This window comes from Lampris incognitus, chromosome 14 (genome assembly GCF_029633865.1).
Source record: "Lampris incognitus isolate fLamInc1 chromosome 14, fLamInc1.hap2, whole genome shotgun sequence".
Classification (NCBI taxonomy): domain Eukaryota; kingdom Metazoa; phylum Chordata; class Actinopteri; order Lampriformes; family Lampridae; genus Lampris; species Lampris incognitus.
The window spans coordinates 10,440,323-10,462,194 of NC_079224.1; the positions used below are offsets into that span (position 1 = coordinate 10,440,323).

At 42.9% G+C, this 21,872-nt stretch overlaps 1 pseudogene; it reads left to right on the forward strand.

The window, feature by feature from the left end:
• Positions 1–11,542: 11,542 nt before the first annotated feature.
• The window catches only part of LOC130124313 (zinc finger protein 585A-like), a 100,318-nt pseudogene continuing 89,988 nt past the window's right edge, over positions 11,543–21,872 (forward strand).

Below are 21,872 nucleotides of genomic sequence, written 5' to 3' on the forward strand. Positions count from 1 at the left end.
ATCATACATGCTATGTTCAAAGTGTCCTAATAAAGAAATGCTACAACAAAATTTCTTAAAATTCAGGATTTTGGTAGTAGGTAGAACCATGGTAAACAGAAAGTGCAATCATATTAGTTTATCATTTAACTATTCATACCAAGTTTTGTTAATCTCAGTTTTTAAATAGAGATTTTCCACATTCTTAAATACGTTCCATACAAAAATGCAAACTGGACAGTCAGTCCATTTCAATTCTTCTTTTGACTGAAGATGTTTACTGTATTCCTTAAAGAATAGTCTTTTGAAAAATTACTAAGCAGAGCTTCCTATAGGCCACATAACGCCACCTTTAAGGTGGAACGAAACATACGAGCAAGAAGCTGTTGAATAAGAAGCCAAGTTCAGCCTCATTATGAAATGCTCTCTCCCAAAGAGGTCTGATCTAAATTCTAATTGCGTTCATTTGCACGAGGGTCTCATCTTTTTTTTTTGTTTCTTCCTTCCATCGTCAGTCTTGTGGGGCTGCAAATGTAGTAGAGAACTCGGGGTTTGGGTTTGCTCTGCAAGGACTCAGATAGGCTCTATAGTTCTCAATGGACAATCACATTTCCATGCTTAAAGATGAAAATTATTTGGAGTGTTTGTAGCACTGTAGATGTTGACAGTTGACCAGGACCAGTTCTAGGTTCGTAGGAGCAGTTTATAACTAGCATCAAATGATTGCAGGCTACAGACCAGTGAATAAAGTTTGAACTGCCGGCTTGTTTTTATATAAAGACTTGTAAACATAGACAGAGAAATATACACAATTACACAATAACAAAATGAGAATGGATAAATTCCTTGAAACCTCTCGTTTTATGATTTAACCCTTATTAAACCACTATTTTCAGTTTCAGATATTTTAGATAGATATTTTAGTTCTAATTTAGGATCCTTTTAATTCTAATTTGAAGTTATCTCTTGTTTGAGTTGACAAATTATGTTAATTTGTTTTATGTTCTATTTTGTTCTATTAGGCCTTTAAGTTTCAGTTCTAATTTCAATTAACCTAAGTTACTTAACCAGTAAATCAGAATGCCAAAAGTAACACACAATTGCATTACCCCATGAAAAGTATGAATGAGTAATAAACTCAGCCGATACAGCAATTAACAATACAATATCAGATTAACAATCAAAATTAATAATCAATGTAGGCTATAATCAATCCTTTTTGGAAAGTTCGTTGTTGCTCCACTGAGTCCAACAGAGTTTTGCAGTAACAAACTGGAAATTTCAGTCCTACCACAATCCCGGTGCTCGAATCTGTAGGCTACTGTCCTGAGAATGAGCTGTCTGCAGCCGCAGGCAGACCACGTGGATCCAGCAGGTCTCCTATGGGTGGCTCGCCATCTTGTTTCCAGGTTGGGGTATGAAACACCAAGCGCGATCTTCCCAATCCAAAAAAAAAACTGGCCTGCATTATAACAGGCACATCACACATGCAAAGACATTAATTTACATATCTCAATAAAATAATCAAAATAAAACAACAGAAGTACCGATTGACATAGTCAATCTACCAACCGCTAAAACGTGACGCAGTTTAATCTCCTATGCTAGTGCACGATGCTACTACAGCCTGGCTGCATGTAGTTAGCTGTGACGCAGGTCAATTTTCTGTGCTAATACACCATGCTGCTGCAGCCTAACTGGAAGTAGCTAGCTTATCAATTCGGTTTGCACAAAAGAAAAATATATTCTGACTTCCGTTTACAAAAGAAAAACGTAGCTCCTCAATAATCTTTACACAAAATATGATCTACAACATAAAACGTATAGCTTTAACTAGCCTATGCGCACAGACATTGAAAACGGAAAAGTTTGGCTAGTTAGCAATTGAGTCACCAAGTCCTGGATGATACTCGGACACAATATAAAACCCAGGGTCCGGAGGATGATTAAACCAACAAAATACTAAATTTGGATAAAGAAAGAAACAGTTGTAGCTCACTGCTATTTCAAAGTAGAATCTTTTATCGTCATCTCTCGTTCTAGTGGCTTCTCTCAAGCGTTTTCCTGGCGTTCTAAAACCTAGCTGGTTCTGGAACTTTCTCCCTCTCGAGCAAGGCAGCTGATTGGCTAATCAGCACTGCATGCGCTGCGATTTAAGAAATGGCAGTCTGAACCAACAATATGAATATGAATTTATTGATATCATGAATTACTTATCTACTGTTTACTATTTATTTGCAAAGTGAATAATTATGATTGTTTATTTATTTATTTATTATGATTCAAATATAATTATATGTAGGTTATTTTAACCTGGGTTATCTTGACCTGGGTTACACCCTCTCCTCTTAACTCTATGCAAGTCCCTATGCATAGTGTACATAGACTATACTATCTCGGGTTCAGGTAGGGGTGTAAGTCTTGGCTCTAGAAGTGAATCAGTAATAGCTGTACTCAAGCTTTGCAGTAGGGATGGATGACAGCTACTAAGGGGTTTCCTAGCTCAGGATAGGTCAACCTTTTTGTCCTTTCTCTTTGTCTTGAGGATTTCCTCACTGCACATTGGGTTTCACTTTAACCACGTGTGTCATCCATTTCCACAGACACATAATCACTACATCCCTCTGTGGCGTTTTCATTCTGAATTGCAGGTACATCTTCAGCATTGACTGTAAGTGTTTCAGTTTCTGTTTCTTCCACAGGATCGTCCAACAGATGTTCCGGTAAGTTCTCCTTTTCAGGTAGGTCTTCCTCTTCAGGTGTGTACTCACTTTCCACAGTTGTTGCATTCTCAGGTGAGTTTTCCTCAGATTTCTCTGGAGCTCTATCAGAATTGGACTGCTCCCCTGGAGACATCCTTATCTCAGATTCCTGAGTTGAACTTGTGGTTTCCACGACTGGAATTTTACAGGGGTATAAAGGATAGTCATCCTCTTCATCAGAGTTACACTCTGGCTCTTGCTCCTCAGTATCAGTGTCTGGATGTTGACGCATACTCAGCCTCCGAGGTCTGTTTGACACAGCAGGAGGTTCTTCTTCAAGAGTTGGTAGGAATCCACACGGCAACACAAGGTCTCTGTGCAGAGTTCTGAAGGGACCATCTTTGTTTTCTGGCCTGACTGTGTAAACTGGAAGATCACCTTTCCGACTGACAACAACATGCACAACTGCTTCCCATTTGTCAGCCAGTTTATGTTTTCCTCTTAGGCGCACGTTTCTCACTAATACGCGGTCACCAACCTGTAAGGTGGATTCAGTGTTATGTGTGTCAAACCTCCTTTTGTTCTGTTCACCGGCATTGGCAGCATTTGCAGTAGCTAGGGAGTAGCTCTCTTGAAGACGGATTTTTAGAGCTTGAACATACTGGGAATGAGATCTTCTGATGACTGTGTTTCGTGAAGCATTGAAAGTAAGATCAATAGGCAACCGGGGCTGGCGCCCAAACATCAGCTCGTACTATGTGAAACCTGTTGTCTCGTGTTTTGTACAGTTATATGCGTGTACCAACGGCTTCACACTTATCTCGCCAGTGATTTTTGTCTGTTTTCGAGAGTACCAAGCATACTAAGGAGCGTACGGTTGAACCTGCACAGGGTTTCCCCTTGGATGGTACGGAGTCGTTCTCACTTTGTGGATACCTGCAAGATCACATAGCTCTTTGATCGTCTTGGACTCAAAATCTGCCCCTTGGTCACTATGAAGTTTTTTAGGAATGCCATAATGTATTCGAAAGTTTTCCCAGAGGCATTTGGCTACTGTTCTAGCTTTCTGATTAGGAGTGGGAATTGCGACTGCATATTTAGTAAAGAAGTCAGTGATCACAAGGACATCTTTTGTATTACTTCGGTCTGGCTCTATTGACAAGAAGTCTACACAGACTAACACTAGAGATCTAGTAACCTGTACATGCTAAGCTAAGTAGCGCTCCCTTCAAAGTTTCCCTCCCCAGCATCTTCATGGCTAATGTCCGATCGTTAGCTAACAAAATGGACGAGATAAGACTCAGGCTGTCCTTTCACAAAAGGCTGCAAAACTTCTGTCTGTTGATGTTTACGGAGACTTGGCTCAACAGCAACATAGCAGACTCGGCAGTCGAGCTAGCGGGCCGCACAGCCTTCCGTGCCGACAGGACAGCGGACTCCGGCAAGATCCGCGGAGGAGGTTTGAGTATTTATGTCGATAACTCTTGGTGCAACAATATAAAGATCGTTGAAAGGCATTGCTCTGCTGATCTCGAGCTCCTTATGATTCAGTGCAGGCCTTTTTACCTGCCCAGGGAGCAAACGGCCATTACCATCGCCGCTGTATACACCCCCCCCCCACATGCTAATTCTAAGGAAGAGCTTAAGCAGCTACAATGTGCCATCAGCAGACAACAGACCAAACACCCGGACAATGCCTTTATCAGGCTAACCTCAGGGCTGTATTGCCCAAATTCCATCAGCATGTCTCCTGCCCCACTAGGAGACAAAACACCCTGGACCATCGCTATACAAACATCAAGGACTCATACAAAGCTACTCCCTGCCCTCATCTGGGGCATTCTGACCACCCCTGCCTGTTCCTGGTCCTAGCCTACAAACCCCTAATAAAACGGGTCAAGCCAGCAGTAAAGCCATCACTGTCCGGCCAGACAGAGCAGTCTCTGAACTCCAGGACTGTTTTGAAAACACAGACTGGAGTATTTTTTCACATTCAGCTACCCATGGCTCCCATATACACTCACCGGCCACTTTATTAGGCACACCTGTCCAACTGCTCGGTAACGCAAATTTCTAATCAGCCAATCACATGGCAGCAACTCAATGCATTTAGGCATGTAGACATGGTCAAGACGATCTGCTGCAGTTCAAACCGAGCATCAGAATGGAGAAGAAAGGTGATTTAAGTGACTTTGAACGTGGCATGGTTGTTGGTGCCAGACAGGCTGGTCTGAGTATTTCAGAAACTGCTGATCTACTGGGATTTTCACGCACAACCATCTCTAGGGTTTACAGAGAATAGTCCGAAAAAGAGAAAATATCCAGTGAGCGGCAGTTCTGTGGGCGAAAATGCCTTGTTGATGCCAGAGGTCAGAGGAGAATGGCCAGACTGGTTCGAGCTGATAGAAAGGCAACAGTAACTCAAATAACCACCCATTACAACCGAGGTATGCAGAAGAGCGTCTCTGAATGCACAACACGTCGAACCTTGAGGCAGATGGGCTACAGCAGCAGAAGACCACACCGGGTGCCACTCCTGTCAGCTAAGAACAGGAAACTGAGGCTACAATTCGCACAGGCTCACCAAAATTGGACAATAGAAGATTGGAAAAACGTTGCCTGGTCTGATGAGTCTCGATTTCTGCTGCGACATTCGGATGGTAGGGTCAGAATTTGGCGTCAACAACATGAAAGCATGGATCCATCCTGCCTTGTATCAACGGTTCAGGCTGGTGGTGGTGGTGTAATGGTGTGGGGGATATTTTCTTGGCACACTTTGGGCCCCTTAGTACCAATTGAGCATCGTGTCAACGCCACAGCCTACCTGAGTATTGTTGCTGACCATGTCCATCCCTTTATGACCACAGTGTTCCCATCTTCTGATGGCTACTTCCAGCAGGATAACGCGCCATGTCATAAAGCTCGAATCATCTCAGACTGGTTTCTTGAACATGACAATGAGTTCACTGTACTCAAATGGCCTCCACAGTCACCAGATCTCAATCCAATAGAGCACCTCTGGGATGTGGTGGACCGGGAGATTCGCATCATGGATGTGCAGCCGACAAATCCGCAGCAACTGCGTGATGCTATCATGTCAATATGGACCAAACTCTCTGAGGAATGTTTCCAGTACCTTGTTGAATCTATGCCACGAAGGATTAAGGCAGTTCTGAAGGCAAAAGGGGGTCCAACCCGGTACTAGCAAGGTGTACCTAATAAAGTGGCCAGTGAGTGTAGACTATAATGAACAGACATCTGCCATACTAGCCTACATTAACTTTTGCACTGAGAGTGTCACAACAAAAAAATCCGTCCGCACCTTTCCAAACCAGAAACCCTGGATGACCAGTGAGGTCCGGCAGCTGCTGAAATTCCGGGATGCAGCGTTCAAGTCAGGTAACTGTGAGGCCTACAGCGCAGCCAGATCCAACCTCAAAAAGGGCATCAGTACAACCAAACATAAATATTCCCTACGAATAGAGGACCAATTTCACAATAACTCTGATCCCCGGCGAATGTGGCAAGGCATTCAGTCCATCACAGACTACAAAAGCTCTAATCGCGGTCCCACTGTCCATGATGCCTCCCTGCCAGACAAGCTAAATCATTTCTATGCCCGCTTCAACTAGGACAATACTGACCCAGCCACAAAAATCCCCAGCCACCCAGAAAATCAGGTGCTCACTCTATCAGTCGCAGAGGTCAGAGAATCACTGCGCAGAGTGAACACACGGAAGGCTGCCGGACCAGACGGCATACCGGGTGGGTCTACCGGGAATGTGCCAACCAGCTGGCTGAGGTCTTCACACCTGTATTTAACCTCTCACTGTCCCAATCTAAAGTCCCGACATGCTTTAAGACCACCTCTATCATTTCTGTCTCCAAGAAACCAACAGCCACATGTCTGAATGACTACCGACCCATAGCACTCACCCTCATTGCCATGAAGTGCTTTGAGAGACTGGTTCTGGCTCACATCAAAAACATTATCCCCCCCACATTCGACCCACATCAGTTCGCCTACTGTCCCAAAAGGTCTACTGAGGATGCCATTGCCACTGCCCTGCACGTTGCTCTGACCCACCTTGAACATAACACATACATCCGGATGCTGTTTATAGATTACAGCTCTGCCTTCAACACTATCATCCCCGCCAAACTAACCACCAAACTCCTCTCCCTTGGCCTCAACTCCTCCCTCTGTAACTGGATCCTGGACTTCCTGACCAACAGACCTCAGTCTGTTAGGTTAGGTGACCACACCTCCTCCACCCTTACCCTCAGCACAAGTGCCCCTCAAGGCTGTGTTCTGAGCCCCGTCCTTTTCTCAGTCTTTACCCACGACTGCCTGCCAACTCACCCTTCAAATGTTATAGTTAAGTTTGCAGATGACACCACAGTCATTGGCCATATCACCAACAATGACGAGATGGCCTACAGAGACAAGATTGAGCACCTCACTTCATGGTGTACTTGCTGCACATCCTTTGCAGCTCGGTCCCTCTGTCTAGCCAATCGGTACAAGCAGGCACGGCCAATATTGATAATTTAATGCATCAATTTGGTGCATTTTGAGACCAAAATCGAGAAGGATAGAATAACAAATGTAATCACAAAAAAACCCTCATAATTCATGCACCATTGACAAAATGAGCCAAAATGTTAAAATTACTCAGTGCAAAATATATATTGCTTGAACAGCAGCAGTACCATCACTTGCCAACGTTGAAAGCCAGTGAGTGACCATTTTGAACTATAATTCTATCACTGACCGACCAATAGAGGGCGCAACAGGTCTGTGACCTGTTGACAAAGATGCAATACACGAATAAAATAAACAACATATTTTGGATTAAAATGGATAAAGGTGACATGTTTGCAACACATACCTGGGGCTGAATCCTCCACTCGCGACGAGGTGGAGGAGGATGCACTAGCATGCATGCTGCTTGTACTAGCATGATCCATACTGCTGCTGCTAGCATAATCCGTGCTGCTGGTGCTAGCATCCTGAAGTGGCGGAGAGGAAGAGCATGGAGTTGTGGATACCAACCCTTGGTCATCTCCTGGTTGCAGTGACGACTCCGAGTCTGACACCGTTCGTGCACGTTTAAAGAACTTAAACAAAGTTGGTTGCGCCATAGCCTACACCCACATACGGTAGCATAGCCCGCCACTTATATGTTTTCGTGAAAAAAAGCAACGCTTGGTATGGCAGTTGGAACTATAGCCTATCCCGCGGGCGTCGAACATCACATCACGTGTCTCATGAACTTGCTTGCGCACGAACATCAACATATAAAATTATGTTTATAAAACTGTTTTTAGCACAAAATCATGCGATTATTGGCTGATTTCAAATCATTTCTGACTAAATTAAAATTTGTAAAAAATAATATATAATATATATATTTTTGGGTAGGAAAATTGCAGCTATGTTATATGGTTTGGAGACAGTGGCACTGATGAAAAGACAGGAGGTGGAGCTGGAGGTGGCAGAGTTGAAGATGCTAAGAAGGATTAGGAACGATTATATTAGAGGGACAGCTCAGGTTGGACGGTTTGAAGACAAAGCAAGAGAGGCAAGATTGAGATGGCTTGGACATGTGTGGAGGAGAGGTGCTGGGTATATTGGGAGAAGGATGCTGAATATGGAGCCGCCAGGGAAGAGGAGAAGAGGAAGGCCAAAGAGGAGGTTTATGGATGTGGTGAGGGAGGACATGCAGGTGGCTGGTGTGACGGAGGAAGATGCAGAAGACATGGAGAAATGGAAAAGGATGATCCGCTGTGGCAACCCCTAACGGGAGCAGCCGAAACTACTAGTAGTCTAATTTCTGATTGGGTGGAGAGAGGTATTTAGTCTAGTTTACATTTGATGGATTCAAGAGGAAATCTTCTACATTACAATGAATCCACTGATAATTTCAATGTGACGTGTACAAAAAACAATACTCAGTGGTTATCAAGGCAATCCCACAAGTAATGGTGAATATGATAAAAGGAAGGTTGCCTTATGACGTCTTAGTACCACAGATGGCTTCACTTTATACAGACAATCTCGATTTTACGGCGAAAAAATTGCAGAAACAAAATTTTATGGGGTGCCCTTACCGCCGTACTCTTTTCTCTGCCATTAAAAAAAAATTATTAAATAAAGATTATCCCAAAGAGATTATAGTCAGAATTAGAACCAGATACCTCACTCTCCCTATTTCACCAAAAGCGAAAGAAACTCATTTTAAAATGATAAATGATATTTATCCTTGTCATGAGTTTCTGAGACAAAGATTTAACATTGATAAAAACAATTGTATGTTTTGTGATTCTCTTATCCAAACTGTAGAACATTTGTTTTTTTTACTTGTAGTTATACCAGAGCCTTTTGGGAATTTCAAATTTGGATATCTAAAAAGTATTTTCATTTGCCCAATTTAGATTATAATGATATTAACTTTGGATTTATAATGGAGGATAAAATTTTGAAAATATTGTACAAAAGCCTGATTATTATGGCTAAACAATTTATCCATAGATCTAGGTTTATTAATGCCAGGCCACTATTCTTAGTCTTCATGAATGAATCAATAAATTTTAAGAAAGCACTGAAATGTATACAAACCAAACAAGCTTTGAATATTTACAAAAACATACATATATTCCTTTCTGATGAGACCTGTCTTTTTGTCTTTATATTTTCTTATTCTTTTTATCTTTTATTGTTTTGTGAAATATTAAAAAAATGTAATACGTCAGTCTGAGCTGTACTATTTGCTAATTTATTGTTGTTATGGCCAGATTTTTTTTGTGTAATAAAGGTATTTAATAAAAAGGATCACTTGTTCGCACTTTAGCTCAACAGGTAGCGGTAGTGCACTTTTTGTGATTAATGTCAACCGGTTTTAAACTTCAAGTAGAAGATATCCAAAGGAATTTAATCAAGTGCAACTGGACTTGGTATATATCCGTGAAGACGTTTCGCCTCTCATCCAAGAGGCTTCATCAGTTCCTGCCTTTCTGACTCGACCAAGCTAGTCTGACTGGCTGGTGATGAGACTCAGATATGTATCCTCTTTGGAGTCGTTATCAGAGCTATTGAGGTCCATGTCTCTTTGTGATACGATGTTAGCAACGCCCGTCGTTATCAGGGGAATTGATATGCGTGGCTCTTTGTGATCAGATGTTAAGCAGCAACGGTCGTTAGGGTTGTTAGTTTCGACATCGTTAGTGCTCCATTCAGTGGTCATGGGTCGTTGGAGCCGTTAGTGACCTACTGTTGTTCTTGGAGGCTAGGCTTCTTGAGTCTCCTGGGTAGAGATGAAAGGACGGCATTGTAAGTGGGAGATAGGTGGTGTCGCAGACCTCCTCCTCTGTTGAGGGATGGTTTTTCCAGTTTCGCGTAGATGGCTTCCTTCGCCCCTCTTTCAAACCATCTATCTTTCCAGTCCAAAATGTGTACGTTGCTGTCCTCGAAATAGTGTGTCTTCTCCTTTAGGTGTAGATAGACTGCTGAGTCTTGACCTGAGGAGTTTGGTCTTCTGTGTTGGGCCATCCGTTTGTGTAGTGGTTGTTTGGTTTCTCCTATGTATAGGTCAGTGCAATCCTCATTGCATTGTACAGCATACACCAGATTGCTTTTTTTTGGGTGTGTGGTACACAGTCTTTGGGATGAACCAGTCTTTGTCGGAGTGTGTTGCTGGGTTTTAATTATACCGAGATGCGATGTTTGTTAAAAATTCTCCTGAGTTTCTCGGAGACCCCAGAAACATACAGGATGACTATGTTATTCCTTCTGTTCCTTTTCTCCTCGTCACTCACCTGGTTGGTCTTTTAGGAACGTGTTGCAGTTTTCACAAAGGTCCAACTGGGGTAGCTGCAGGTTTTTTAAGCTCCCCTCAGGTGTTTGTGTTCTTTCCGTCGGGCCTGAGTGCTGCTGGGCACATTGTCAGCTCTGTGTTGCAGAGTTCTGATGACGCCCAGTTTGTGTTCCAGAGGGTGGTGTGAGTCGAAAAGTAGATATTGGTCAGTGTGTGCAGGTTTATGTTACCGGCCTAGACCTAGGGGAATCTGGGCGGTAGCAAGGATCCACAGACAGTGGGTACTGTGGACTGGTGAGGTGAGCTGGGTAGATAAACTGTGGATCATAGAAGAGAAACGCATGAGTCCATGTTCACTCCAGCTCGAACCAGTTTATTCTGAGCTGGTTAGTAAGCTGGGAGTAGCTTGACTCCGGGGATACACAGAAGCGCTACAGCGCCCTCTACTGGCTTGGTGGAGAAACACCCTTACTGCATTGCAATCACGTATCTAATTTAGATCTAAATCTAAAAAATAGGGGGGGTATAGTTTTTAAGATAAACTTTTCATAAACTTTTCATTGAGGCTATTTTCAATCCCTTACATTTACAAGAAACCTACACACATTGGAACCACCCTTTGGGACACAAACTGGGTGTCATCAGAACTCTGCAACACAAAAGAGCTACGCATATCAATACCTCTGATAACGACGGGCGTTGCTAACATCCTATCACAAAGTGTCACGCATATCAATACCTCTGATAACGACTCCAAAGAGGACAAATATCTGAGTCTCATCACCAGCCAGTCAGACTAGCTTGGTCTAGTCAGAAAGGCACGAACTGGTGAAGCGTCTTGGATGAGAGGCGAAACGTCTTCACGGATATATACCAAGTCCAGTTGCACTTGATTCAATTCCTTTGGAAAACCACGACCTGGATGAATGAGAACATTCACAGACAAGTAGAAGATAGAAAACCAGCCATCTGCCGATAGAAAATCAGTTACGCGACGTTGTGCCGCTGGAGTTCAACTGGTTTTATTTCCCCGTTGAGTTTACCATGTCCAGAACAGATCTTTTAAGATCGTTCGTCATCGAGCGACTAACTGCAGCAGCTGAGGAGATAATAGGAGCTTTCGAGAGGACGATAGCGGAGTATGAGGACGAGAGAGATCGACAGAGGAGGCTGCTGGACATGGTGTTGACGCCCGGTATTGCGTTACAGAGAATAGGTTCGTAAAATCGTGTGTGCCATCCATAATCAAAACATTCTTGCATTCCTTCTTTCAATTTGATGCCATTGTTTATTTGCTACGGGAATTAACACAGATCTCTTTGAATGGGTTCTTCTTCTCTCTCTTTTTTTTAACAAATCTTTATTGATACAATTGATTTCGCATACAGGGAACAGTATATAGAACGAAAATAAGTTGATATTAAAATACATACATACATTAAAAGTTTTCACAACCTTTTCCTTCTGCTCGCAGAGTCTCTGGAACATATAGAACACAGAGTTCCACCTTGTTTCAACTGACTATCAGTTTTTGTTCTGGAAACTTCAGCGGTTTCTGAATTTCTTTGAGCTTCTCTGCTGTTCTTGTGCAGGGTGAAAGAAAGCTACTATAGCACTGCATCTCTGCTGGATGTTAAGTAGATCAGGAAGGGCCTTAATAGTCTTTTACCACTAAATTTAAAATGTGTGCACAACATGCCTAATGCACCCAACTTGCTTTGCGCACTGCAGCAACCATGTTGGCTCCATTATCTGTGACTACAGCCTGAACTTTGTCAGTTATGCCCCGTTCACCAGTGATTCGTTTTGATTCTGTGCAAATGTTGTCAGCGCTGTGTCAGGCTTGCATTTTCCAGTTCTCATCAATGACATGGCATGAGACAGTTAAATAAGCCTCTGTGGCTCTAGATGTCCACATGTCTGTTGTGAGTACAACAGTGTTTGCACCATTCAGAGATATTTTTTTTAACTTTTGATCGGCATTCTTCATACTTTTCTGGTATTTTCCCTTCCATTCTTCCATTAAAGTCTTCCTACTTGGAATCTTCTGAGGCCATTGAAAATGCAATAAAACCTGATAATGTAATAACTTCCTGATAATGTAATAAAGTGCATTTCCCGATAATGTAATAAACTATATATCATAGCTAACCCTAACCTTAATAACGTCCCGTTAATGTAACACATTATCATATTATTGGTAAAAAGTTTATTACATTATTCGGAAATGCACTTTATTACATTATCAGGAAGTTATTACATTATCAGGTTTTATTCAATTTTCAATTGAATCAAGAGCAGATTTTTATTACATTATCGGGGTTATTACATTATTGGGGATTTATTACATTATCAGGTTCTACAGACTCCATTACCCGCAATTTTAGATTAGCTTCGCCAGCCTTGGTTCACTGTTTACCCGGGGCCAGAGTCTCCGACATAGAGGATAATCTTAGGGTGCTGGCATCACGGAGGGAGAGTCATGTAACCCAGGCACACAGCACCACTACTTTCAGCAACATTGTTATTCATGTCGGCACCAATAATGCTAGGATGAAGCAATCAGAGATCACAAAAGCCAGCCTAGTCAGAATGCTCGAGTTTGCCAGAAAGATGTATCGGCATCGATTAATTGTCTCTGGTCCCTTACCTGTGAGGGGTAATGATGAGATGTACAGTAGGCTCACCTCAATGAACCGCTGGCTGGCGCGTTACTGTAATGAGCAGGGATTCGCTTTCGTTGATAACTGGCCTTCTTTCTGGGGCCGCCCTTACCTGCTGGAAGCGGACGGCATTCACCCTACTGGGGACGGCGCCGCTCTTTTGTCTAGCAATATAGATAGTTTTTTTTATAGGGAGTTTTTCCTTATCCGATGAGAGGGTCTAAGGACAGGATGTTGTGTTGCTGTTAAGCCCACTGAGGCAAATTTGTAATTTGTGATATTGGGCTATACAAATAAAATTGATTTGATTTGATAGTTGTTTATGTTTAGTTTGACACTATGGGCTTATCATTCAGCAGGTTGCAGTGATTAGAGAGCCTGCTAGGTTTAAATCTAGTGCGGATGTGGAGTCAAGTAGTTTAATTAATGTTAGTCAGGGAATTTCTCATAGTGTAGATTATCAACCTGATAGCTTGGTCTATAACATTGAGACTGTCTTCCTACCCTGCTGTATTGCTCCCAAGCTCTCCTCTCCTAAATGTGTGAATCACAATAATCTAGTAATTATTCCTACCACTGGTAGTGGTGAGATGTGCGACAAAGTACCTAATAATCTACAAAACCAAACAGCTAATGTTATCAAGAATGTGACCACATATCGTCCAAAGCGTTGGTGGCCAAAACTCTCAACAAGGTGTCTAATTCCAATTAATCTTTCACCTATTGGTAGCTCTACAGCCCCCGCCTACTACTGATCACTTCCACAAGATGCTTAAATTTGGTTTCATAAATATCAGATCAATGTCTACCAAAGCCTTACTAATAAATGATCTGATTCTTGAACATAGTTTTGATATGATTGGGTTATGTGAAACACGGCTGAAACCAAATGTTTTCCTTCCCTTAGATGAAGCTTCCCTACCTGACTATACTTATGCCCATGTAGCTCGGGCAAATAAACAAGGTGGGAGTGTTGCCTTAATATATAAATCTATTTTCAATCTGACTTCTAGACTTGAAATCTAAATTCCAGTCTTTTGAGTCTCTTATTCTTGGTCCATCTCCCTCAGCCATGAATAGACTTGGCTCAGTCCAAATTGTTATACTCTACCGGCCTCCTGGCTGTTACTCGTTATTTCTAGAAGAATTTGGAGAATTTGTCTCAGGCCTTGTTACTCACTCTGATGAGATTCTAATTCTAGGTGATTTCAATATTCATCTGAATAAGGCTGCTGATCCTCTAAGTAAAGCCTTTCTGGCACTAGTTGATACTTTTGGGTTCACTCAATTTGTTCAAGAGTCAACTCATTGCAGTGGTAACACCCTTGATTTGGTTTTATCTAAAGGAATAGCTGTTTCTGATCTGAATGTCTTACCAACCACATCTGCTGTATCTGATCATTTTCTCATCAAATTTGGAGCATTATTGGCCTGTCCAGTTAATGTCAGCACAGATGTAATTGCCACTCGCCATATCGGTCCCTCCACTGTAGCTGCATTTGGCCAGCAGCTGCCTGAAGTCTTGGCTCCTTTCACTGTGGTAAATGACTCTGTTGAAAATTTCACTAGTGACTTAAATGTGGCCCTCTCTAGTCTCCTCCATTCAGTTGCGCCTCTCACTACCAGAGCTAGGCGACTAAAGAGGCCTACACCCTGGTTTAATGATGAGACACGTGCTCTTAAGCGGACCTGCAGGAGACTGGAACGTAAATTGCGAAAATCAAAATTGGAAGCTTTTTACCTATCGTGGCACGAGTGTTTATTGAAATACAAGCGTGCTTTATCTACTGCAAAAACATCGTATCTCTCTCACTTAATGAATATTAATAAACATAACCCCAGATTTCTCTTTGACACTGTATCTAAACTTACTAAAAAGCAGTCGTCTATTAGCTGCTCACCATTCACAGCCCATGAATTTCCAGATTTTTTTTCTGCAATAAGGTTGATGAGATCTTAAACAAAATTAGTTCTTCAACTCCATCTACTCCTGCAGATCCTGTCATACTAAATTCATATCTACACAATGAGTCACTGACAGTTCCAGTTATTACAGCTTTTGAGACTATCTCTCTTGATGTTTTGACTAAGTTCGTGTCAGCTTCTAAACCAACTGCTTGCCGACTTGATCCCTTACCAGCAAAACTTTTTAAAGACCTCTGGCCTTTTCTTGGTCCTGCAATGCTAGACATCGTTAATTTATCTCTTACTACTGGCATTGTTCCCAGCAGTTTTAAGACAGCTGTGGTTAAACCTCTACTTAAAAAACCTCACCTTGATCCAGGGTCTCTTAATAACTATCGACCAGTCTCTAATCTTCCATTCTTCTCTAAAGAACTAGAGAGAGTTCTGTATCAACAACTTTTGACCCATATAAAAGAAAACCACCTATATGAACCTTTTCAGTCGGCTTTCAGGCCCTGTCACTCCACTGAATCTGCTCTGACCAGAGTGGTAAATGATCTTCTACTGGCTATCGACTCTGATTCCACTTCTGTGCTTCTACTACTGGACCTCAGTGCAGCCTTTGACACCACTGATCACTGTATACTTTTAGATAGATTAAATTGTAATTTTGGTGTCTCTGGCTTAGCTCTCTCTTGGCTTAAGTCCCACTTATCTGGAAGAACACATTGTGTCTGCTATAATAATATTATATCAACATTTTCTGACATTAAATATGGTTTGCCTCAGGGCTCAGTACTTGGCCCTCTACTTTTCTCTCTTTACATTACACCTCTTGGCCAAATTATACGCAGTTACGGAATAAATTTCCATTGCTATGCTGATGATACTAAGTTGTATGTGCCTATAAGGGCTGATGATCATACTCAAATCACTAACTTGAGGCCTGCTTGGCTACTGTGAAAAACTGGATGTCACTTAACTTTCTGTTTTTAAATTCAGATAAAACCGAGATGGTAGTCATTGGCCCTGCTAGACACAGACACAAATATGATCAAGTAACGATAACAATCGACAACTCTGTGGTTTCACAAAGTGCGGCAGCCAAAAATCTTGGTGTTACGTTTGATCCCAGCCTTTCCTTTGATAAGCACATTAAAGAAATCACCAAGACTGCCTTTTTTCACTTACGTTACATAGCTAAAATTCGGTCTTTTCTCTCCATGGCTGACGTAGAGACTCTAATACATGCATTTGTTTCATCCAGAGTTGATTACTGTAATGTGCTGTTCTCAGGTCTGCCACATTCTAGTACTAAAAGTCTTCAGATGGTTCAGAATGCTGCCGCTAGAATCCTAACTAAAACTAGGAAATTTGACCATATTAAACCAATTCTTGCCTCCCTTCATTGGCTTCCTATCCATGTTAGATCAGAATACAAGGTGCTTCTGCTGACTTGTAAAATCCTAAATGGGCTGGCCCCATCCTACCTGTCTGATCTCCTTAAACCTTACATGCCATCTCGAGCACTTCGTTCTCAAAATACAGGGCTCCTGTGTGTACCCAAAGTTAAAAAGAAGTCAGCTGGTGGCAGGGCCTTTTCCTGTCAGGCTCCATTGTTGTGGAATAACCTACCTGCTGCCATCAGACAACCAGAGTCTGTTGAGTCCTTTAAATCCAAACTTAAAACTCATCTTTTTGCCTTAGTTTACAATTAGCTTTCTTTAAGTTGAGTGCTTCACAACCTGTACTGGATGGCGGGCTGGTTTTCTGTCTCAATGAATTTACCAACCACTGTTCTGCTGACGAAATTATCGAGTATAGATTACAGAGTATAGATTATGACTAATTTATGACTTAATTGATTATGGCTAATGACTATTGCAAACTCTTCTCTAACATGTCTTTTCTCTCTCTCTGAATGACGTCTTCTCCTTTCTCTTCTTCTGTGTTTGAATGGTGTCATGTGAGTCTCTCTTGCGTGCATGTGTAGTCGGTTCTCCTCCCAGGTCTCCGTGGTGATGGTGGTCGCCATTTGGATGCTGCCTGCCCTTCCACTCCTCACATAAGTTTTTCTTTTATTACATGATGATGCGGGTCGCGTAGCTTGGGTCCTGGACTGCTCCGTTGGCATGTCGACACTGCTTGGCATCCTGTGCATCATGTTCTTCATACATTTTATGTCCATTATAATTCTGTTATCCTCTTTCAATGTTGTATTATGTAAATTGCTTGAACACAACATCCATTGCACGCTGTCCACCTTGGGAGAGAGATCCCTCCTCTGTTGCTCTCCCTGAGGTTTCTCCCTATGTTTTCTCCCTGTTAAAGGTTTCTTTTTTTAGGGAGTTGTTCTTTATCCGATGAGAGGGTCTAAGGACAGGATGCTGTGTTGCTGTTAAGCCCACTGATGCAAGTTTGTAATTTGTGATATTGGGCTGTACAAATAAAATTGATTTGATTTGATTGACCAAGACCTTCATTAATTGAATCAGATGTGTTAAATCAGGGTTGGAGTGAAAACAGGCTGGAGGGTAGCTTTCCAGGAGCAGGGTAGGGCACCACTGCTTTATGGTTTACCTAAGATACGTAAGCAGGGTGTGCTACTACGACCAAACTTTAAACTGCCTCTGTATATGCAAATAACAGCACTGATTGTTCTTTTCCCTCTATCCAGGCTGTGTACAGTTATCTGATCAGCAGCATGGCGAGCAGGAGAGGAGCCCCAGTCTAGCCAAGGAGGAACAACAGGAACTCTGGATCAGTCCACAGGAAGACCAACTTCCATTGCAGGAGGTAGCTGATACCTCTGAGTCCATATTTACCCCTCTTTGTGATGGAAATGATGATGGCAAAGACCCGCCTCTGCCCTCAGAAATCTACCAAACCAAGACAGAGGGAGACACAGAGCCCCCAGCTGTCACCTCATTTGAAGTGATACAACTGGGTGCCAAAGAAGACAACTGTCCAATATCAGAACCAACAAGTGACGGCCATACCCTCTCTGACTGCTGTCATGTAACTAAGAGTGAAGCTGACCATACTAGCAGTCGCCAAAACTGTGAGGAAGCGGGTTCAACTCAGAAAGCAAGGCTGAAACCTCATAAAAACCCATACAACAAGTGCAAGATTTGTGGGAAAGTGCTTTACAATTCGGAAATTTTCAAAATTCACAAGACATTTCACACAGGGGAAAAGCCTTTCAAATGCACCACTTGTGGGAGAGATTTTAACTGTAAGTGCAACATGGAAAGGAGTCATGCAGTGAAGAAGCCATTCAGATGCACCATGTGCGGGAAAATTTTTACCCATAAGTCACATTTACTAAGGCACTTAAGGACTCATTCAGGGGAGAAGCCATTCAGATGCACCACGTGCGGGAAAATGTTTACCCACAAGTCAAATTTACATAGGCACGTAAGGACTCATACAGGGGAGAAGCCATTCAGATGCACCACGTGCGGGAAAACGTTTACCCAGAAGTCAAATTTTCAAACGCATGTGAGAACTCATACAGGGGAGAAGCCATTCAGATGCACCACGTGCGGGAAAATGTTTACCCAGAAGTCAAGTTTACAAACGCACGTAAGGAGTCATACAGGGGAGAAGTCATTCACATGCATCACGTGCGGGAAAATGTTTGCCCATAATTCACAATTGCAAAGGCACGTAAGGACTCATACAGGGGAGAAGCCATTCGGATGCACCACGTGCGGGAAAATGTTTTCCCGGAAGTCACATTTGCAAGAGCACATGAGGACTCATACAGGGGAGAAGCCATTCAGATGCACCACGTGCGGGAAAATGTTTACCCATAAATGTAATTTTGAAACGCACGTAAGGACTCATACAGGGGAGAAGCCATTCAAATGCACCACATGCGGGAAAATGTTTATCCAGAAGTCAAATTTACAAGTGCACATAAGAACTCATACAGGAGAGAAACCATTCAGATGCACCACATGCGGGAAAACGTTTACCCGGAAGCCAGATTTACTAAGGCACGGAATGACTCATACACAGGGGAGCAGCCATTCAGGTGCTGCGATTGTGGAAATGGGTTCGGCTCAAAATGTCATCTCAAACAACATGTCATGATCCACACAGGTGAGAGGCCTCGCAGGTCACTATAAAAAGATGTTGACTATTCATCCTAATTATTTATAATCATTTTATATCACACCATGGGTCAGGGGGTTACATTGAATTATTGGGGTGTAACTGCACAAACAAGACATGGTGCCCTTTGTCAATGTGTTCCAAAACGACTGTGCAACAATAAGATCAATACTTTTATACTAAAGGGCATTTTTATACCAACGAACTTAGACTGTAGTCATGCCTCACAGCTCCATTTCATTGGAGTCATGGTGATACAGACTTATACAGAGTGTGACACCATAGTGTCAGATTGTTGACACTTTTTGATATTAAGGAGGAAAAACCATAGTAATTAAGCAGAAAGTGCAATCACATTTTATTATGACAATGTAATCACACATGCTGTTCAAAGTGTCCTAATAAAGAAATGCTACAACAAAATTTCTTAAAATTCAGGATTGTGGTAGTAGGTAGAACCTTGGTAAGTAAACAGAAGGTGCAATCATGTTATTTGATCATTTAACTATTCATGCCACGTTTTGTTAATCTCAGTTTTTAAATAGAGATTTTCCACATTCTGAAATATGTTCCATACAAAAATGCAAACTGGACAGTCAGTCCATTTTAATTCTTCTTTTGACTGAAGATGTTTACTGTATTCCTTAAAGAATAGTCTTTGAAAAATTACTAAGCAGAGCTTCCTATAGGCCACATAATGCCACCTTTAAGGTGGAACGGAACATATGAGTAAGAAGCTGTTGAATAAGAAGCCAAGTTCAGCCTCATTATGAAATGCTCTCTCCCAAAGAGATCTGATTTAAATTCTAATTGCCTTCATTATTAATTATGGTGTGCAGTTAAACAAAATGCTGGGTCCTCTTCACATGCAGGTGAGATCGGCACTTCCACAGCCAACAGAGGGTCAGCTGCACGACCGGAAGCCAAAACATCGGAAAAGGCCCGTGGGCGGAGTCCCACCAAGTGCTCTTGACCACACCTACAGCGGTGAAGGTGGAGGGGATACTCAGCTGGACACACACCAGCCACTGCTAGAAGGTGCCACCACTGGGGACGGAGGTCCAGGGTGAGAGACCCGCTCCGCTCACAAACGAGGAAGAGAAGTAGACGTGGCCAGCTCTCACAGGGTTTTTTATTCTTTTCTGGCCTTTTTCTCCCCAGTTGTACTTTGGCCAATTACCCCACTCTTCACATCCAGCTCCCCACCTGCAGACACGGCCAATTCTGTCTGTAGAGACACCCGACCAGGCCGGAGGTAACATGGGGATTCGAACCGTCGACCTCCGTGTTGGTAGGTAACGGAATAGACTGCTACGCTACTCGGACGCCCCCTCACTGAGGTTTAAAAACCTCCTGAGAGCCAAAGCTTGCTGCGCTATAGGGAAAAGCATACTTTTATTTTTATCTAATGGAGCCTGATAACAGTAAGGTACCACTAAGGTACTTTGTCATGATGGTGCCAGTGCCTGAAATCAGGCCCTGGTATCCCTTTAGGAGAACGGGGTTTGGTCTCAGGAGAATGATGTATTGTTTTGCAATAACTGTTGTGAATGTCGGTCCTGTTTTATGGGTTTTTGATTGTCTACAAGACAACAATGCTGTAACAACAACTGTTACATTCTCATCAACCACCTGTCGCCCCCACCACAGCCAAATTGCCAGAAGTGCAGATGGCAGGAGATTGTCTTTTAGTGCAGGGGAGAAATGTGTGTGTCGGCCCTGTGATGGCTTGGAGGTCTGTCCAGGGTGTCTCCTCGCATACCATCCAATGACTGCTGGGATAGGCTCCATCAACCCTGCGACCCTGGCCAATTACTTTGGCCAATTACCCTACTCTTCACATCCAGCTTCCCACCCCCAGACACGGCCAATTCTGTCTGTAGAGATGCCCGACCAGGCCTGAGGTAACATGGGGATTCGAACCGTCGACCCCCGTGTTGGTAGGTAACAGAATAGACCTCTACGCTACCCGGACGCCCCCTCACTGAGGTTTAAAAACCTACTGAGAGCCAAAGGTTGCTGCGCTATAGTGTGTGTGTCGGCCCTGTGATGGCTTGGCGGTCTGTCCAGCGTGTCTCCTCGCATACCGCCCAATGACTGCTGGGATAGGCTCCAGCAACCCCGCGACCCTGACAGCAGGATAAGCGGTTTGGATAATGGATGGATGGATGGTACAGCATGTGTAGCGCAGCAGCTACTTTAGCCACCGGAATTGGTGCCTTGCAGTTCAATCGTGCTGCATACTACTGGCCAATAGAGGGGGGTGTTGCACCGCTGATTGGCATTCAACCACTGTTAAAGAGGGAATTTGTTGTTTCAGCCTCAGATATGCCTGTTTGATACATAGCCACATTATTTATCTGCTGTGTTTACCAGTTGTATTGCCTTGTACAGTGTAAATTCACACCTTTGTGAAAGCAATGTAGGTTACGTTTTCTGCATGTGCCTCATAATTCTACAAAGGTCGCTGATTTATTATGTTCATTTACGCAGAAACAGTCATCAGACTGTTGTACAAGGATTGTGTTTGTAGTGGTGGCAACAAAGACGGAAAAACTGAAGACATCTGCGTGATTCTGATCGATCACCTCCAGCAGGTTCTCCTTGACTTAATCCAGCTCATAGTTATAGCCGGGAACCCCCCCCCCCGGGAACCCCCCCACACACACACAATCACACACACACAC